Below are 7,955 nucleotides of genomic sequence, written 5' to 3' on the forward strand. Positions count from 1 at the left end.
TTACGAAGAATTCTGTTAGAAAAAAAATGAAGACCCAATTGAAACTGCTAATTTAACTACCGGTTTTAATTTGCTCTAACTTCCCAATTATTAATAGAATTTTCTGCAGTTTGTTAAATGTTTCATTCTGGAATCAGTTGATGTTTAATTCCATCATTTTTTATGGTTAATCACTGGACAACGGGGGTAAATCACGGTGCCAGAACTGGAACGAAATCGATCGAAAACTACGGAAAAAAGCGCTAGCGAGACTGGAAACGAGGAGAACGTACGTGCCGTAGGCCATTTTTACCTTACCGACTCCATTTTGTCCAAGTAAGGTCTCCTTGAATCTTCCTAGGGGCCAAATGTTGCTTGGTATTTGATCTTTGAACACACGAACGTTATCGTCTAACTTGAGGAGCTGATCATTGCTCTGTGGTCAATTTGATCGTCTGCTAAGGGTAGTCAGGAACCCTTTCATCAAGCGTCGCCATACACAGTTCATCAGCTTATGTGTGCTCCTCCAGGTCTTCAGGCTAGCAGGATGCTGTTCTCCATTTATTTTGGGCGCAAGCTATTTAAGGGACAGTGATTGAGAAAGTAGTTTGCAGTCAAACGTTTTTTGTTGTCGGGCTGCTCAACAAACTTATTCACCGTTCTGAAGTTGAGAACTGGTTCTGTTCCCACTATTGTTGTAAAGAAAGAGTCAAAAAAGAGTCTTCTTAATCCTAGAATGAGGTGGAGCTTTCTTTTGGCGCTCTAGACGCTCTCAGACATCGACAAAACTAGAGCTGTGTGGAGGATTGACTTTCCACGTTTTATTGGCAACAGCAAAAGATCTGTTTATCTTGTCATTGTGCCAGACTGTTACAATTGTTTTGCATTCTTCACTTCTTTTTAATCAAGTCAATAGCAAACGTAATGTTATTGAGTAGGATAAAAAACGCCACAAATTTTTTCAGTTTCTGTCATCAAACCAATTAGCAATTTTTCAACGTCAAACGCGAAGCTATCGGCTTTGGCAAAGTTCACATGCAAGAAAACAGGAGAGAAAATTTACGAAGAATTCTGTCAGAAAAAAAATGAAGACCCAATTGAAACTGCTAATTTAACTACCGGTTTTAATTTGCTCTAACATCTCAATTATTGAAAGAATCTTCTGCAGTTTGTTAAAAGTTTCATTCTGGGATCAGTTGATGTTTATTTCCATCAGTTATAAAATGTAAAACTTTTATATTGTCAGTAGACAACAGGGGTAAATCACGTTGCCCAAAACAGGGGCGAAGCAAAGTCGATCAAACAATGGGAAAAATACGTGCGAGACCGGAAAGGAGGCAAATTTTTGTGCCGTAGGCCGTTTTTACCTTCCTGACTCCTGTTCATCCAACGCTTCCAGGTATGTCTGCATGACTCTTCCTAGGGGCAAACGTCTCTTGGTATTTGATCATTCAACACAAAAGGGACATTGTCCAATTTGACGAGCTGATCTTTGCTCTCCGGCAGTTTTGATCGTCTGCTAATGGTGGGCAGGTACTCTTTCTTCAGGGGTTTGCCATACCTGATTCATCAGATTCTGTGTGTTCTTCCAGGTCTTCAGGCTAGCAGGATTCTGGTCTCCAAATTTTCATGGGCGCAAGCTATTGAAGGTACAATGATTGAGAAAAGGAGTTGGTGTCAATTGTTGCTAGTTGTCGGGCTGCTCAACAAAATTTTTAACGGTCTGGAGTTGAAATTTGGCTCTGTTCCAACCATGGAAGAGTCTATTTGATCCTAGAATTAGGAGCAGCTCTCTTTTGACGTTGTGGACGCTCCCAGATACCGCCAAATTGAGAGCAGTGGCCACTGCTAATGAGAGCCGTGGCCACTGCTAGAGCCGTGGCCACTGAAGGATTGGCCACTGCTAAAGCTTTGTGGATCTTGTCATTATCCCAAGCTGTAACAATTTTCTTCAATTCGTCAGGTACGCCATTGGAGGGTTTTTGGTTGTCTTTGTGAAGAAATATGGCTTGGTATTGTTGATGACAAAATCTTCTGGAGGCATTTTCTTGAGAAATGTATCTGTGTTTAGTGCTGAAAACGTTTCTATTTGAACTGCACTCGTGACCATGCAAGTACTTATCTGATCATAGGGTTATGTACAACTCCTTCTGAACCTTCGATGAAGAGGGGTCCGAAAGACAAACAGCAGATTTGGTAAAAAGGGAACAGATTTACTGCTGTTGGAAATCGGAAGCTGAGTAGTGGAGTCAAAATTGGTTGAATTATTTTTATTTTTGATAACTGAATGTATTCACTTGTGTACTATTGATGGTTCATTCATTTATTCGTCGCGCGATAAATTAGTTTAAATACTCTTGCAATCATTGGCAGAAAATTGTTCCACGTGGAGAATCTGGTTGAGTGGACTACAAGTATAAGCGTCTTGGAACTCCAAGTCGCTCCACCACATCATGCTCGTGTGTTGTTGATCTCTTTCCATGACAAGTCCTTCTTGCAGAGTAATTGAGTTGGCTCCAGCAATTTCTATCGATGTTCAGTCGTCTCATAAATGCGGGTTCCCTGATCTTCGGGATTGCTTGGGTGAAAACGTTTTTTGAATTTTTTGAAATCTGTTTGTAACAAGAACGCTTTGTTTGGTTTTTGATGTTTTCCAGTCCAAAACGACTAGGCTGTTGGGCCAAAGATAGACTTCGTTGATTGTGAGGTTCCTATCTTTTTAGATCAATTGTAGAAAGCGCTCGGCTTCGCAGGCGGCGTCTCGTCCCAATTTTGATACGCTTATACTTTTAATGGGTGCAACTTTGTTTTTTCCGATAAAAAAGAGGGCGTTTAGATGATTGGTCCATCAGTAGTACGAAGTTAAGAACAGCTGACATTAACGCTGTTGAGGCATCTGAAAATGTGAAGCTGGCTGTTTCGGTTTTCGCTGAAGTTACGAACAGTTGTTGGTAATCAAATTTCTGGCAGCAGGAAGTAATTGCTCAGAACTTTCTTTAGGGAATTGTGTAGTTCTTGTGGTATTAATTCATCTCAATTTTTCTAAATTTTCAAATTCGCCTCAGGCACATTTTGATTCTAATAGTCAGAGGAAAAATAGACAGTTGCCTTTTCAGAAAAATGTTGTAGAGGAAACATATTATGACTATTATGTTCCATCTTCGATCAAAGACTCTTATGATCTACTTTGTTTTGTCTTCAGCATCAAAAAGATTTTCAGCGAGTACATCCGATTCGTAGAGAGAATTGGAACTATTTGTAGACATTTTTCGATGCTTTTAAATGGACTCGCTGCTGTGAGGTGTGTGATCTCAAGTTCATTCCAGGCTTCCCGGGAAGACCAATTTGATAGCTTTACACCTTTTGCTTGATTGAGTTTTCCGGTGCATACACTGCTAGTTTTCCTGGCTAATGAGAGCCGTGGCCACTGCTAGAGCAGTGGCCACTGAAGGATTGGCCACTGCTAAAGCTTTGTGGATCTGGTCATTATCCCAAGCTGTAACAATTTTCATCAATTCGTCAGGTACGCCATTGGAGGGTTTTTGGTTGTCTTGTGAAGAAATATGGCTTGGTATTGTTGATGACAAAATCTTCTGGAGGCATCTTCTTGAGAAATGTATCTGTGTTTAGTGCTGAGCACGTTTCTCTTTGAACTGCACTCGTGACCATGCAAGTACATATCTGATCATAAGGTTTTGTACAACTCCTTCTGAACCTTCGATGAAGAGGGGTCCGAAAGACAAACAGCAGATTTGGTAAAAAGGGAACAGATTTTCTGCTGTTGGAAATCGGAAGCTGAGTAGTGGAGTCAAAATTGGTTGATTTTTTTATTTTTGATAACTGAATGTATTCACTTGTGTACTATTGATGGTTCATTCATTTATTCGTCGCGCGATAAATTAGTTTAAATACTCTTGCAATCTTTGGCGGAAAATTGTTCCACGTGGAGAATCTGGTTGAGTGGACTACAAGTATAAGCGTCTTGGAACTCCAAGTCGCTACACCACATCATGCTCGTGTGTTGTTGATCTCATTCCATGACAAGTCCTTCTTGCAGAGTAATTGAGTTGGCTCCAGCAATTTCTACCGATGTTCACTCGTCTCATAAATGCGGGTTCCCTGATCTTCGGGATTGCTTGGGTGAAAACGTTTTTTGAATTTTTTGAGATCGGTTTGTAACAAAAACGCTTTGTTTCGTTTTTGATGTTTTCCAGTCCAAAACGACTAGGCTGTCGGACCAAAGATAGACTTCTTTGATTTTGAGGTTCCTATCTTTTTTGATCAATTGTAGAAAGCGCACGGCTTCTCAGGCGGCGTCTCGTCCCAATTTTGATACGCTTATACTTTTAATGGGTGCAACTTTGTTTTTTCCGATAAAAAAGGGGGCGTTTAGATGATTGGTCCATCAGTAGTACGAAGTTAAGAACAGCTGACATTAACGCTGTTGAGGCATCTGAAAATGTGAAGCTGGCTGTTTCTGTTTTCGCTGAAGTTACGAACAGTTGTTGGTAATCAAATTTCTGGCAGCAGGAAGTAATTGCTCAGAACTTTCTTTAGGGAATTGTGTAGTTCTTGTGGTATTAATTCATCTCAATTTTTCTAAAATTTCAAATTCGCCTCAGGCCCATTTTGATTCTAATAGTCAGAGGAAAAATAGAACGTTGCCTTTTCAGAAAATTGTTGTAGAGGAAACATATTATGACTATTATGTTCCATCTTCGATCAAAGACTCTTATGATCTACTTTGTTTTGTCTTCAGCATCAAAAAGATTTTCAGCGAGTACATCCGGTTCGTAGAGAGAATTGGAACTATTTGTAGACATTTTTCGATGCTTTTAAATGGACTCGCTGCTGTGAGGTGTGTGATCTCAAGTTCCTTCCAGGCTTCCCGGGAAGACCAATTTGATAGCTTTACACCTTTTGCTTGATTGAGTTTTCCGGTGCATACACTGCTAGTTTTCTTGGCTAATGAGAGCCGTGGCCACTGCTAGAGCAGTGGCCACTGAAGGATTGGCCACTGCTAAAGCTTTGTGGATCTTGTCATTATCCCAAGCTGTAACAATTTTCTTCAATTCGTCAGGTGTGCCATTGGAGGGTTTTTGGTTGTCTTGTGAAGAAATATGGCTTGGTATTGTTGATGACAAAATCTTCTGGAGGCATCTTCTTGAGAAATGTATCTGTGTTTAGTGCTGAGCACGTTTCTCTTTGAACTGCACTCGTGACCATGCAAGTACATATCTGATCATAAGGTTTTCTACAACTCCTTCTGAACCTTCGATGAAGAGGGGTCCGAAAGACAAACAGCAGATTTGGTAAAAAGGGAACAGATTTTCTGCTGTTGGAAATCGGAAGCTGAGTAGTGGAGTCAAAATTGGTTGATTTTTTTTTATTTTTGATAACTGAATGTATTCACTTGTGTACTATTGATGGTTCATTCATTTATTCGTCGCGCGATAAATTAGTTTAAATACTCTTGCAATCTTTGGCAGAAAATTGTTCCACGTGGAGAATCTGGTTGAGTGGACTACAAGTATAAGCGTCTTGGAACTCCAAGTCGCTACACCACATCATGCTCGTGTGTTGTTGATCTCATTCCATGACAAGTCCTTCTTGCAGAGTAATTGAGTTGGCTCCAGCAATTTCTACCGATGTTCACTCGTCTCATAAATGCGGGTTCCCTGATCTTCGGGATTGCTTGGGTGAAAACGTTTTTTGAATTTTTTGAGATTGGTTTGTAACAAAAACGCTTTGTTTCGTTTTTGATGTTTTCCAGTCCAAAACGACTAGGCTGTCGGGCCAAAGATAGACTTCGTTGATTGTGAGGTTCCTATCTTTTTGGATCAATTGTAGAAAGCGCACGGCTTCGCAGGCGGCGTCTCGTCCCAATTTTGATACGCTTATACTTTTAATGGGTGCAACTTTGTTTTTTCCGATAAAAAAGGGGGCGTTTAGATGATTGGTCCATCAGTAGTACGAAGTTAAGAACAGCTGACATTAACGCTGTTGAGGCATCTGAAAATGTGAAGCTGGCTGTTTCTGTTTTCGCTGAAGTTACGAACAGTTGCTGGTAATCAAATTTCTGGCAGCAGTAAGTAATTGCACAGAATTTTCTTTAGGGAATTGTGTAGTTCTTGTGGCATTAATTCATCTCAATTTTTCTAAATTTTCAAATTCGCCTCAGGCCCATTTTGATTCTAATAGTCAGAGGAAAAATAGACAGTTGCCTTTTCAGAAAATTGTTGTAGAGGAAACATATTATGACAATTATGTTCCATCTTCGATCAGAGACTCTTATGATCTACTTTGTTTTGTCTTCAGCATCAAAAAGATTTTCAGCGAGTACATCCGGTTCGTAGAGAGAATTGGAACTACTTGTAGACACTTTTCGATGCTTTTAAATGGACTCGCTGCTGTGAGGTGTGTGATCTCAAGTTCCTTCCAGGCTTCCCGGGAAGACCAATTTGATAGCTTTACACCTTTTGCTTGATTGAGTTTTCCGGTGCATACACTGCTAGTTTTCCTGGTAAGCTGACTTAGCTATGCTTGACCAAAGTAACTTCCGCTTCTATTATTTTTTAAACCTTTGAATCAATTCGTTGAATGGTTCTTCTTCAATGTTTTTTCTGTGAGAGAGGGAAAGCAAATAGTTGAGGTTCAGTCTTGTTATCATTCATTGACAAAGTTCGGAATCTTCAGTGAGAGTCCAAACGAGCGGGTTTTTGACGCAAACTGATGCGTTTTGTTACCTTGGGGTCAATCACTGGGTACGTAAAGACAAAATTATTGATGACACTAAGGGCGGCAGTTGGACCGTTGGTTATGGCCGCGAAGTTTATTTGACTGTATTGTTTTAAAGAGCCGCTTAATTGGCTGAGTTCATGAGCTTTTGCAGGGGATACGCTGACACTTGGCGTGCTATATGCTCAAGTAATGCTAATTTGTTTTTGATTGGTTGGGTTCAATAGTGGTACCGTCACTGTTTCACTTACTTTTGACAGTGGCATCTCATGTTCAGTGTAAGTATTGAAGAATTTTTTAAGCTTGTGATTGGCAAGGAAACTTCAAAAAGCCACTAACATTAACCAGCAGGAAGATGAGCTGGCTTCCTGGATCAATCAAGGCGTAGAAATTGAACTCTTTAATTCCGTTTACAAATGAAACTGATAGTATTTGTTGTTGATCATACCATTCAGGAGGAAGAATCCTTTTTCGGTTGATACTCAAATTTTGAGTTGGATTCAATAAAATCAAAAGGGCCGGTTGAAAAACTTTGTGTTGTAATTACTGTTTGCTTGAAAATGATTGAACAAATTTTGCTTACTGGCTGTCTTGTTTACTGGGAACACGGGCTTGTTAGATTTTGTGTCGATGATTGGGTTCGCTTATTGAGAAGGCAGCTATTGGCCGCTGAAATTATTTTATGGTGAACACCTTTGCATCCTTTTTCAAAAAATTTCCATATCTGCCGTATTTTAATTCTAATAATCGGAGAAATCTACTGACTGTTACATATTTAGGACTGGGTTGTAGACGAAAAATGACAAAATCGTCGGATATTATGTTCCATTTTTGACCGTGGACTCTTTTGGTCTGCTTTGTTTTGTCTTTGTTATTGACAGTAAAATCAGCGAGTACATATGGTTTGTCTGAACTTGTCAACTTGAGGTCATCATTTTTCAAGCATTTTGTTTCTCTGAAAAAGAGCTACTTTGATTTGTGCAAGTGGATGTAGTCGTTCACATAAAAATTTTGCTTATGGCGTTCAAGGCCGCTTGATATTTAGTTTGTCATCTTCTGCATACTTATGAAGCACATAAATTGCGAAAATTTGTGATCATTTTGGACAGAACATTAGTCTACTGAATTGGATTAACAAATTTTGATGTCTATTGCCAAAAAGAAAATGAAGTGCAGACTGGTCCTCTCATAGCAATCTGAATAAACATCTATTCGATATTTGAGAAACAACAATATGG

This window comes from Convolutriloba macropyga, unplaced genomic scaffold, assembly GCF_964194025.1.
Source record: "Convolutriloba macropyga unplaced genomic scaffold, txConMacr16.3 SCAFFOLD_565, whole genome shotgun sequence".
NCBI classification, from domain to species: Eukaryota; Metazoa; Xenacoelomorpha; order Acoela; family Convolutidae; genus Convolutriloba; species Convolutriloba macropyga.